This window comes from Nannospalax galili, unplaced genomic scaffold, assembly GCF_000622305.1.
Source record: "Nannospalax galili isolate Female #2095 unplaced genomic scaffold, S.galili_v1.0 scaffold577, whole genome shotgun sequence".
Taxonomy (NCBI): domain Eukaryota; kingdom Metazoa; phylum Chordata; class Mammalia; order Rodentia; family Spalacidae; genus Nannospalax; species Nannospalax galili.
The window spans coordinates 38,593-50,351 of NW_008340387.1; the positions used below are offsets into that span (position 1 = coordinate 38,593).

General features: G+C 44.3%; 1 pseudogene; it reads right to left on the reverse strand.

Annotated features, from left to right (window-relative positions):
* Nucleotides 1–10,483: 10,483 nt before the first annotated feature.
* LOC103736009 lies at nt 10,484–11,499 on the reverse strand (annotated as a pseudogene).
* Between the last annotated feature and the right edge of the window lie 260 nt (nt 11,500–11,759).

The following is an 11,759-nucleotide window of genomic DNA, read 5'->3' on the forward strand; positions in this document are numbered from 1 at the left end:
GGGAGGGACCAGGGCCCGGAGCTGCGGAGCCTGCAGCGGCCGGGGCTGCAGGGCCCGGGGGGTTAGAGGCCGGGGAAGCCCGCGACTGCGGGCGGGGATGGCGCGGAGCCGGGAAAGCATCGCTGGCCGGAGCTGGACCACTGGTGGGCGTGGCTGCTCCTCCGGGTGGGGCCGCCGGGCGGGAGGGGCCGGCGGCTCCCGGGAGGAGAGCGTCTGAACCGCCAACCCAGCGGAGCGCACCGGGCAGAGGACGCGCCCCCCGGGCGGCCGGGAGCTTTCCAGGTTGGGGGCGCCGGACTGCTGCAAAGCCGGTGCAGGGCAGCCGGAACCTCTCAAAGGAGACTCGGGGCTTGGCAAGGTCACACGGCCAGTTCTCCCAGTTGGACCTTAGCCACAGAAGAGAAATTCCTCCGCCCAGATCCTAGCTTGTAGCCTGGGGTGGGAGGTGGAGGAAGTTGGATTTTAGCAGCCTCTCATTTAGATAATTCTCAGGGTCTCGTTTCCTTACAATTGGGCATCATCTCCTAGCTTACACCAGCTCTGGGCCGTCATAACCTTGATGTTATAAAAGCAGGTCTTAAGACCCCATTTGGGTTAGGAGGATCATAGGCGCATCTGTTTCTTGTCTCATTCCCTGTCTCGCTTACTCTAGGCCATACAACTGAGTCATCTGTACATGTTGTCTTTGGTCCTAGAGGATGTTTGAAGCCAGCTATTCATTTGTGTAAAAAAAAATCTTTATTGTATTTTAAATTATTTATTGTTCTGGGACAGGAATACATACCATGGCTTGCCTGTGGAGGACAGAGGACAGCTGTGGTTCTCCCCTTCCACCATGAGGGTTTCAGGGATTGAACCTAGGTCATCAGGCTTGGGAGCAAGTGCCTCTACCCACTGAGCCATCTCGCTGGCCCCCAGCTATTCATTTCTAAATAATTATAGGGTTGAGCTTAGCCACTTGTTCTTCCAGATCATTAAAGCATCTTTACTATTAAAGCATCTTTACTAGTATTATTATTACTAATGATGACATGTGTGTGCACAGGTGCATGCATGCCACAGCATATGTATGGAGGTGGGGGAGACAACTTTTGGAAGTCTGTTCTCTCTATGGGGAATTCTGAGTTCCAAACTCAGGTTGTAAGGGTTGCGTAACATTTTTATACACTCAGCCATCTTGCAATAAAACTCTGTGTGTGTGTGTGTGTGTGTGTAAATGTAGTTTTACAATTTCAAGGTAGCAATAATAGCTATGAATGGATAAGGTGTACCTGGGAAGCTGTAGGCTCACTATAAATATTACTTCCACTAAGGTGTCCCTTTAGAAAAGTTCTGTATAAATGGAATGTCAAAAATTCCATACATCATTTTAGGTTGCAAAAATATCTTCTCCTGAGTCCCAGAATGTTGCTTTTTCATGTGTGTGGTTTTTGTTGTTTTGGGGTTTTTGTTGTTGTTGTTTTGAGAGAGTGTCTTCCTGTAGCCCCAGCTGACCTGGAATTTTGTGAAAACCAGGCTGATCTCCATCTCACAGAGATCTTCCTGCCTCTGCCTCATGAGTGCTGGGATTAAAGGCGTGGGCCAACATGCTGTAATGTGTTTTCTTAAAGTGACCTCACAGTAACCTACTGCTCTGTATTTAGCATTTTCAGAGTGGTCTAACCATAGTCCCACTGGAAGCCAGAGGCCCTATTTTCTGTCTTGCTTGACCATTTCCTTGAGGTTCCATGACATTTTTTATTTTTATTTTTTCAAGACAGTGTCTCATGTAGCCCAGACTGGCCTTGCACTTGTGTAGCTAAGGATGGTTTTGAACTTATGATCTTACTGCCTCCACTTCCAAAGTGCTAGGATTGCAGACATGGACTGTCATGTCTGATTTTATGGGTGCAAGGGATTGAACTGAAGGCTCTGTGCTAGGCAAGCTAGGCATATTTTGTATAGCCTTGTTTCTCACAGCTTCCTCAGAATCACCCATTGGAGATTGTTAGGGCTCAGAAAACAGTAGCCCAAAGTCTGGTCCTTTGGCATAATAAGGATTCTGAATGGAAAGAAAGCAGGCTGACTCAGGCACAGTTTCTTTCAGACCTTCTCCTGCCCTTCTTTCTCCCATGACCCTTTCTCCCCTAAGGTGAGATATAGAAACCAGAATTCATTTTCCCAAAGCAAGTCATAAAAACTAGAACCCCTCTTCCCCAAAGCCAGCTTTAAATCCTAAAAAAAATCACCACAGCACCCCCCTATTGCTCTATGTAGGTGTGGGCCATAAAGCAATCCCCTGACCTTCCTAGGCTGATAGTAAGTCAGTCAGTTATATGATACTCCTTTCAGAAGGGCTCCTGACCCATACCCAGGAGGAGGACTTGCTATACTGGGGCCCCAACAAGACTCTGGACAGACCTGGCTGTGTTTTCTCACCTCGGTCTACTAGCATTAGACCATAGTTGCTGGCATAAAAAAAATGACTGTGCTTTACAAGGACATGAGAAATTTGTTTATTCTGAGCTAAATATGAGTGACCATAGCCTGGAGTGACCATACCTTGAATGACAGTCTGTCATGGTAGAGGATAAATGAATTTGCGTAGTCATAGAACAAAGAAGACAATAAATCAGTTGATGATAAATCATTATCAATTTTGATAATTGAAATGGTGGGGACATTGGTTAGGTGGGCTATAGCAAAACAGAGAACTCTTTCTATAGGTTTTATGTTCCACCTGTGACCAATCCTGGAATAGGAAATCATAGAGATGCTCTTCAGTGAGGGAGGTTGTGAGAAAGGTAGACACAGCATCTGGACCCTCAAAGGCTGCTCCATTCAAGCCTGGTTATGTGGACCTTGGCAGTGATTTGCATGCAGCTTAAACATTCAGCTTCAGGTTGACGTCTCTGAGAATGGGTTATACAAAGCTTTTAACATCACTGACTATTACAGGCTGTTAGCAAGTTGTCATCCCAGCAAACTGATTCTGATCATCTTTTAGATAATTCTGGAGAAAGTGAGATAGAGTTCTCAGAAGGAGCTGCATCCACATTAAAGATCTCATTGACTGCTTGACCATGGCTAAGTAGAATTCCCTGCTGATGCAGACAGAGGAATGTTGTAGCTGGAAGTCAAAGTAATCTTGGGCTGTCTTAGTCCCTCTAAGAGCCATTTGCCTTCAGGCTCTGTGACTGACCTAACATCCTTGTGACTACCATGTAAAACTCTTGGAATGAGGTACTAAGCTGCACCAACCGCAAAGCTCAGAATCTTTTAAAATAACTGGAACTGCGGCATGTTCAATCATGGGTCTGATGTTTTGTCATAATGTCACAGAGCCTCAAGCACAGAAGTAGCTTCCCCAGATATATGACCATTTTCTAAGATATATTATGCCATGAATTAGTGTACCCCTAGAACACCAGTCTTAAGGTCTTGATCATCAGTCTGTGAAGCTATGTGGGCCTGGTAGAACCTCTAAGATATGGATCCTAGTGGAAGAAGTTAGGTCATTGGAAGCAGGGAACACTGGGACTTCAGCTCCTTCCTCTGTTTCCTGGCTGCCCTGAGCCAAGAGCAGCTTTTCCTGCCAAGTGTTTCCACTGTGATATCCGCACTGTCTTGCCATAGGCCCCAAAGAAACAGGCCACAAACCATGGACCGATACTTCTACAACTATGATGAAAATAAGGTTTTCTGTTTTATAAGTTGATTAGCTAGAGTATTTTGGGGTTTTTTGTTTTGTTTGTCTTTTTGAGACAGGATGCCCCTGTTAGCTCCAGTTGGCCTGGAACTCACCAGGTAGACCAGGCTGGCTTTGAATCATAGAGATCCACCTGCCTCTGCCTCCCAAGTGCCAGAATTAAAGGCATGCACCACCATATCCTGCTCAGGTATTTTGTTGTAGTAATGCCAAATAATGCATATTATTTATGTACCATTTCTTTATAGATGACTTCCACATTCAAATTTAGCCCTGCCATCTCCTGAGCTTCAGCACTATGAAAGGATGCTGTTTCTGCTTGTCCCGTCAATGTCCCTAAAGCTAAAACCTCCATTCCAGATTCAACTGTCTTAAAAAGAATGATGTATTTTCTCATATAAAAAGAAAACCGGGCATAAGTCAGCTCCAAAGTTAGTTCATTTAGCATCTCAGCAAAACCAGGGACCCATATTTTCACCATATTTCCACTCTGATATCCTTAGGATAATACCCTTCCTAATACAAAATAGCTACCACAGTGCTGTGGTCACATATACAAAGCACCCAGCTCAAGTAGACAGTAATTCTTTCCATGTGTCTTTTTATCAGCAAAGAAAACCTTTCTCAGAAGCTTTGGAGCTGACTTCCTACATCTCAACCCATCATTAGTGTCAACATAAAATAACACCTCTGCTTTAAAGGAAATAAGAAAACTGTTTGGAGCCAAATATGAGTAATCGAAGCCAGGGAATGCAGATTCAAGTTACCTTGAATGACATTTTCTACCTGAGAAGTTTCATAAACTTTTCTAACCACAGAACAAAGAAGATCATAGATTATTACATTATTGGTGGGGTGGGTTCTAGGAAAGTGAGCTACAGCAGAGTGGGGAAATTTTTTATAGATTTCAACATTATACCATGTTGGTTACTGGAGGCCAAAGGTTTGTGCAGTTTAAAAATACATTCCTTAGCCAGGTGTGGTGGTGCATGCCTTTAATTCCAGCACTCGGGAGGCAGAAGCAGGCGGATCTCTGTGAGTTCCAGGCCAGCCTGGTCTACATAGTGAGTTCCAGGACAGCTGGGGCTACAGGGAGACCCTGTCTTAAAAAGACAAAACAAAACAAAACAAAAAAAATCCTGAAGGTTTACCTAAGAGTCAAAAGGATTTTAGGTCAGATAAAAAGGTTAAAGGTTAAGGATTATTTTTCTAAAAGGCCTAAGAGAGCCCAAGAAAATGTTGGCTTCCAACCTGCAACATTTTATTTCTCTACAGTCATGATGTTCTGCTCTACTGAGGTCAGCGAATTTTCAGAATTTTTTAATATAGATGTGGCTTGCTCAGATAACTTTAGCTTCATAGCAGGAAAAAAAAAGAAACCATCATATAGGACTTACATTAATGCTAATTCACCCCTTCCCCTTGTTTCTGGGAATGGAATGCCTCTCCCTAAGGACACACCATAATGAGGTAGGAGGATAATGGGATAAAACTGGGGTGCTCAGCTGGGCGTGATGGCACACACCTTTAATCCCAGCACTAGGAAGGCAGAGGCAGGCAGATGTCTGTGAGAGCCAGACCAGCCTGGTCTACATTGCAAGTTCTAGGCCAGCCAATGCTACACAGTGAGATCCTGAATCAAAAAGCAATATTAACAACAAAAATGGGGTTCTCAGGGCTGGAGAGCTGGCTCAGTCATTAAAAGCACTGGCTGCTCTTGTAGAGGACCCAAGTTTTGTTCCCAGCACCCACATGGCAGCTAACAACCATCTATAACCCAGTTCCAGGGGTTCCAACACCCTCTTCTGGCACCACAACCTGGGTGTACCAACATATATGCATATAGAACACTCATACACCTAAAAATAAATTTAAAAAATTTAAGTTCAGAAAAACCAGGATTCTCTTGGGAGGAATGAAAGGAGGATAGATATTGGGAGGACAAACAATGATGTTGGTACCAATGGCTATATGGTAAATGTTCAGGCAGGATAAGTTAGGCTTGGCTTCTATAATAGGTGATCTGAAGATAGCTTACAACAATGTCCATGGCAGCTTGACTATTCTCTGGTTGTGTTTACATCAGGACCCAGGCTGATGGAGTGGTTCAGTGTCTATAACAGTGTTGGCCTCTCATAGAAGGGAGAAAGCAGTTGTGGTAAACCAGGCTCTTAATGCTTCAGCCTGGAATCTATACACAAAACCCCCTCCTCAGTGTTCCCAGAGCTCCGAGTTAGTGAACACATCAAGGACTGGGACACGGCATGGAAGTTTCATGCCCCAGACCCATGCATCTCTCCCCTTTGGTTGTACCTGAATTTGATCCTTTGTAATAAACTAGTAAATGTTAATAAAGTGTTTCCCTGAGTTCAGTGAACCATTCTTGCTGGTTACCAAACCTAATGATAAGGTCATATGTCATATGACTCAATTTACAGTCAGTGAGTCAGGAGGACAGGAGGTGACTGGCATCTGAAGAGGGTACCATCTTGGGAGCTGACCCCTAACTTGTGGGATCTAATCCTCCTGTCAAGTAAAGTGTCAAAATTGAATTGAATTGGCAAATACCCAGTTCATGTCCTCAGAGAAATGGATAATTGCTTGTTATGAACAAGAACCACACAGACAGGTAATTTAAAAATTCTAAAATAGCCAGGCATGGTGACTCACTCCTTTAATCCCAGTATTCTGGAGGCAGATCTTGAGTTCAAGGCCAGCCTGGTCTACATAGCAAGTTCCAGGCCAGCTGGAGTTACAGAGAGACCCTGTCTCAAAAAGACCAAAATAAATAAATAAATAATAAATTAAATAAATTTTAATTAATTAATTAAAAGTAAACAACAAAGTGTGAGTATAGAAAAAGGTTACCTGGGTTCCAGCCAATCGGACTAATAATTTCATTTCAGTCAAGCTTTGTGGTGCACACCTGTAATTTTAGCCCTAGGGAGGTAGAGGCAGGAGGATCAGGAGTTCAAGGTCATCCTTAGATACGTACTAAGTTTCAGGTCAGCCTGGGTTGCATGAAACCCTTTCTCAAAACCAGACAAACATATATCTGCCTTGATTAATGCATCTCTCAACTCTCAACAGAGAAGCTTCCTCACACAATCAGATGGTGATTAATGTAGAAAATCACAACTGACCAACATGCAGAGAACAAGAGGCTGTAGACTACTTATCCCTAAACAGGATGCCTGTATCAAACTTCTGCCTCCCAAGGCTCAGGGATCATTGTGGAAGAGGGGACAGAAAGATTGTAAGAGTCAGAGGTGGTGGATGACCACAAGGAAACAGAATTTTTCAGACAGCTGGGAAGTTACTCATATGAATTCCTAACAATAGTAACAGCGTGGCAAGTCAAGTCCCATGTAAGCTTGAGCCAGAAAAAATCCCAGCATAGATGTGGGGAAGTGGGTAAGAAACCCCAACCCTATCTAAGGAGGTATTGGCAAACTATGGCTGCTGGGAAAGGAAGATTCAGTCTCCTCTAAGGGTGAGACTCTTAATTGGTTGACCAGGTACCAGTGGATGAACCCACACCAACAGCATTTGGGGACAAAAAACCTGACTCTATAGGCCTTAAAATATATATGTGTGTGTGTGTGTGTGTGTGTGTGTGTGTATATGTATATATGCCAAAATAAGGTGGGAGGTTAGTAAAGGGAGGTGCAGATGAGAGGAATCTAAATATGATGAAGATATATTGTACAAAATTCACAAAAATTCAATTAAAATGTAAAAAATCAGACAACCAAATAAAATAAACTTCCTGTCTGGGCTGAGGGTGTATGTAGTTCAGTGGCAGAGAACTTGCCTAACATGTATGAGTTCTAGATCAGGCATAGGCACACACACATAAAACAATCCCCCAGTCCCATATTCTGGAGCTAGTAAGAGCAAAGGCCATAGAAGGAGAGACATGTGCTAGGCACACCCAGACACGTTCCTTAAACAACAAGTTCTTAATTTCTCTTTGGGGGAAAGGTCTCCAGAATCCACCAAGTGCAGGCTGTAACCAGCTTTTCAAGAATGAACATGTGCAGAATCGGACAACTCCAGCCAATGGCTTTCAACAAATGGAATAACTCTCCTCAGTAAGAGACAAGTGACCCCTGAAGACCAGATGACCACCCATACCAGAGCAAACGAACCCGAAACCCCCACTTCTCACTGTGTAGTCGGTGTGTGGCTTCTCCCCTCTCATATGCTAGAAATTTCTTCATGATAGAGTCAAGTTTTTCTTTTATTACCTTATTTTTACAGCTCTTGGCCTCTTTCTAAGTTGACCCTAGAATAAAGCCTTTTCTTTTTGTGAAAGTCCAGTGCCATGTTTGGTTTGTATGCATGTTAGACCCTGGACCCCTTGCTGTGTTCCCACAAATATATGTCTTGTGTATTTGCCCATCTAGACAAACCCTCTCAAGGACAATGTATCATGCCTACCATTTCCACATGTGGTGGCTGCTTGGATATGTGTTGATAACTTAGGATGTCACACTATTGCAATTTAAGTTGACAAAAATGTGGTCAAAGCCAGGCATGGCAGCATACACCTTTAATCTCCTCCCCAGTGCTTAGGAGGCAGAGGCAAATGGATCTCTGTGAGATCTGGGTCAACCTGGTCTACATAACCAGTTCCAGGCCAGCTGGGGCTACCGGGAGACCCTGTCTCAAAAACATCAACAACAGCAGCAAAAACAGTGGTCGGTGAGATGACTCAGTGAGTAAAGGCAATTGCTACCAAGCCTGACCTGTGTAAAAAAATGACTGATTAAAATATAGATATTTGGGGACTAGAGAGATGGCTCAGTGGTTAAGAGCACTGGCTGCTCTTGCAGAGGACCCTGGTTAAATTCTCAGCACCCGCATGGCATCTAGCAACCATCCATTACTCCAGTTCCAGGGGATCCAACACCCTCTTCTGACCTCTGCAGGCATTATGTGACATGGGTGCCCCTACACGTAGGCAATACACTGATACACATAAAATAATAATAAAATATTAAAATATATAGATATTTGATGTAAATCACATTGAAAGCGTTAGCGATACTATATTTTTTATTTAAAAATATCTACTAGTAACATCTTGGTAATTATTTTCTCTTCCTTTTTGGTATTAACTTTATTCAATTTGGAATATAATTTAAAAATTTTATATTTATTGATTTGTTTAGTGTATGTATGTTTCTGTGTATATGTGTGTACATTTATATGTTTGCATGTGTATAAGTGTGTATGTGTGTGTGCTCTCACATGTGCCTTATGCTCAAATACATATGTCACTGTGTGTGTAGTGGTCACAGGACAATTTTTGTGGGTGTTGGTTCTCTCCTTCTACCGGGGGATCAAATTCAGGTTGTCAGGTTGAATGGTAAGTGTCTTTAACCACTGAGCTATCTTGCCAGCCCTCTTTTTTTCATATAATTTTAAGTACATAAAGGTTTGTCTCCAATAGCCTTTGGAAATGGGTAGAGGTCACAGGACAATCTCTTCTCAACCTTCCTCAAATTAAAAATTGAATGTTTTGGGGCTGGAGAGATGACTCAGCTGTTAAGAGCACTGGCTACTCTTGCAGAGGACCCTGGTTCAAATCCTAGCACCCACATGGTTGTCCGTGATTCCAGTTCCCCTAGTTCCAGGGGATCTGATTCCCTCTTCTGACCTCCGAGGGCATTGCACAACATAGGTGCGTTTATAGGCAGGCAGTATACTCATACACACACAAAAAAAATAAAAATAATAAGCCAGACGTGGTGGTGCACACCTTTAATCCCAGCGCTTGGGAGGAAGAAACAGGTGGATCTCTGTGAGTTCAAGGCCAGCCTGGTCTACATAGTGAGTTCCAGGCCAGCTGGGGCCACAGGGAGACCCTGTCTCAAAAAGACCAATAAATAATAAATAAATAAATAAATAGATAAATAAATAAATAAATCTAATTTAAAAATTGCATACTTGGTCACGTGTCCTAGAGGCGAGAACTGGAATTTACAATAGCAATACTGTACAAGATTGTTCAGTAAATGGCGCTCTAAACGGCCTGAGGTGGAGGTGTTAGTCCTCTGCTCAGGCCTACACTGAGGAGGAGGCTGTGGAGACCTTAAGGAGACCTTAACAGGACCCCGGCAGGGAGGAAGAAGACCAGATTCCTTGGAATGCTGTGTTGCTTTTCCTTGTTTTTTACTTTTCTAGGTTGTCCCCACAGGAAGGTGCTAGGCAGGCAGCCCAGAGGAAAAGGGTTAGAGACCAGGGTACTGACTGCTACTGCAGCTGGAGTGCACAGCCTCCTAGCTCATGGTTGAGGGGGACCCTGGATGGAATGCTGAATGAAGGAATACTTTTAGGAATCGAATCTGCTTGGGATGCGGGATAGCCAGGCCTTAGCCTTGGGTCCAGTGCAACCCTGGGCTCCCTTGTCAATCGCAAAAAATTAGTTTGGTTAGAAAAACCCTTTGGAGCCACACCAGCTCCTGCTCCCACCACGCTCACTCTTAGGAAAAGATTAAGTGTGCATTCTGAGCTCTTCATTCCCAAGACTGTCTTTCCCAAAGGACTGTTTGTTGGCAGAACGACCCCCAAAGCTGACCGTGTCAGTGCCCCGGTCTGGGCCTGCAGCTCCTTAAGAACGGACTGGCAGTGCAGCTGCGCAGATGGGGAGAAGCTGCACCTTCCTGCCGAAGATCCACTGCCCTGCTGTCCCACCCCAAATCTCAGCCTGAGGTATATTCAGTGAAGGCAGGTAGCTGGGCTTCTCAGAGCAGAGAAGCAGTTTAAGAGCAGAAAGGTAGAGGAGATCTAGAAGAAGAACCGTCTTGATACAGATTTATCCCATGGACTGAAGAGGGCACAGGAATCACTGGCACTTCGCTTATCGAGCAATTTCCGTCGCCGTTCCGTCGCCGTGGTGACCAACTTCTGCCCATTCCACAGAGCCTTAAACTGCTCAGGGATTCCATAAAGCCACTGCCCCCTGCAGGGATGAGGTCACTCCTTTTAGAAAATTGGGCACAATCTCACAATCCAGGGAATTTTTGTTCAGGTAAGCATAGCTGCCTTCTGTTTTGTTAATGAAATCATTGACGCTTTTCCAATCACCTGAACATTTATATCCCTACTATCGATTATTTCCAAATGTCCACTATATCATCAAAGAGCAGAGCAAGTTTCTCACACCTATTTACTGTAATGGAGTTAATTTTGCCCTTGATTTGCAATGTTGTGTTGACACACTTGTGTGTGTAAGCTACCTGCTTCAGCTCAGTGTTGTCAGTGACCCAAAGATTCTTACCATGAAGCATACACCAACAAAAACAGTGGGTCACAGCAGGTGGAGAGATAGCTTAGTGGTTAAGGGCACTGGATGCTCTTGCAGAGGACCTGGGTTCGAATCCCAGCACCCACATGGCAACTTATGACCATCTGTAACTGAAGTTCCAGGGGATCCTACGCTCTTCTGACCTCCACTGGCATTGCATGACAGGGCCACCGGTGTACTTGCATACATGCAGGCAATACATATACATAAAATAAAAATAATAATATCAAACAATATTTTAAAAAGAGAGTCATCCCAAACCGGAACCCTACACTCATGGACCTGAACTCTGTTAACCGCCCTGTTCCTATACCCCAATTCCCGTGACCATGTCCTTTCAGCTCACCACTCTCCACTTCTTGCCTTCCAGTTCCAGCAGAGCTGGCTCCTCCTTTGCAGCTGGCTTGGGGGATGGGCTAGTTTGGGGTTTAGTTGCAGAGAATGACTTGGGGCCACTGCCTACTGGACCACTGTGAACTGTCATCACTGGATACATGTTTTAGAACATGTGCAATGCTCTCCCTTTAATTTGTGCAAAAGCACTAAAGGGAAAGTAGTCATCTGATCCTGAATGAGTGAGAATTTGGTGCGAGGTGAGCCTAGTGGAGGGAGGTCCAGATTGTAATCCACTAAGTTCTTTGCCACAGACCCCACTCCATCCCAGCAGTATGGAACTTCTTGACATAAGCCTACAGCTCTGTCCATATACTCAAGTAAGCTCTGACCCCTCCGTGAGCATCTTACCTGAGTCTTTGC